Raw genomic sequence first — 1494 nt, forward strand, 5'->3', positions numbered from 1 at the left:
CCCCTACCTGTCTGACTCTCTGGGAAGCACAGTGTCCATACGGGTGGCACCATGCTCCCTGTGAATTGATCCCACCGTGGGGGTCCTTCTAAATCTGACCCACTTGGGAGTTGGAAAGAATGATGGGGGATGGGTGAAGGATGGCTCATAAACTTGTACAGTGTGTCATTTGTATACATATATTTATATGGTTGTGGCTCAAATAAAGTTTAATTCCAATCGCAATAACTATCCTAGAGCCATTGTCACATGTGGCAGAATGGAGGCATAGGGCGAGATTCCCTGCGGGCAGTTAACACATCCCAGGCTGGTTGAGTCTGAATTGACCTGCTCCTGGGCAGGGAATGGTTTTCTCTTTTAAGCAGTAACAATAAACAATCCCCTCAGAGGTACATCAGTTTGTGAACTTCTTTTGGCAATAGAGATGCTTGGAGTGCAACTTTTAAGGTATCCCAGTAATTGACCATCAAATACAGAGATCAGAGCTAAAAGTAAGGTCGAATACATCACAGTCATTTTATGGTGGGGTTTTACTTTGTTTCACATTTTTTTTAGGCTAAGTGGAAACTACTTCAGAGTGATTTCATAAGCCTTCAGTTTGACTTTTATCTGTCTGCTCCTGGGAAATCTTTTTTACTTTCCTTTTTACTGGGAGAAGGGGAGGCTATGAGAGAGAGAGAGAGAAGAATGAAACAATTACAGTTAATCCTCTTCTCAATTCCTGACTAGGAATGTTAGGAAATGTGTGTGTGTGCACGTGTGTGCATGTATGTGTCTGTTTTCCTCATTAGTATTTCCTGTCTCAGTAAATGGTATACACCAGAAACCTGGNGAGTTTCATATGCAGCATTAATTAAGCTCACATCAAAATAGATCAGCCATTTGTAGATACACTTACCATTCACTGTTTCTGAAACCAATCCAGAAGTTCATGTTAGAACGTTGTCAGGCACTTCTAGGTTTTGGACAAGTGACAGAAATTGATCATGCACATTCAAAATATTTACAGAAAAGAAGTGTCAGTGTTATGTAGGTCTATATGAAAAAGTTACCCTTAGGGAAATAGGACCATACTTCTTTTTTACCCCTGCATGATTTCAGTGCACCACAGAATAGAATTAGAGGTTTACGTATGCTTATGTTTGTGATTTTATCACCAGATATAACAATCCTGGATCACACATTTATTTTCAAATCAAAACTGTTAGTAATGCAAAGAAAGGTCCTCATTTTTCCTCAGAAATCTCAAGTGACTAAGTTGCCTTCTAGAAATGTTTTTTCTTTTTTGAGGAAGCCATATTTTTTTACTTCATTTCAATATTAATCAAAAGGCCTGAGGAATTAGTAATAACTGAATTTAGACTTGAGTTCAAAATGTTAAAGTAATCCTTTTGTGTGACTTTGAGGCAGGTCTTGCCCGGACCCTGCCTATACCCCTACCTGTCTGACTCTCTGGGAAGCACAGTGTCCATACGGGTGGCACCATGCTCCCTG

This window comes from Galeopterus variegatus, unplaced genomic scaffold (genome assembly GCF_000696425.1).
Source record: "Galeopterus variegatus unplaced genomic scaffold, G_variegatus-3.0.2 Scaffold9050, whole genome shotgun sequence".
NCBI lineage: Eukaryota > Metazoa > Chordata > Mammalia > Dermoptera > Cynocephalidae > Galeopterus > Galeopterus variegatus.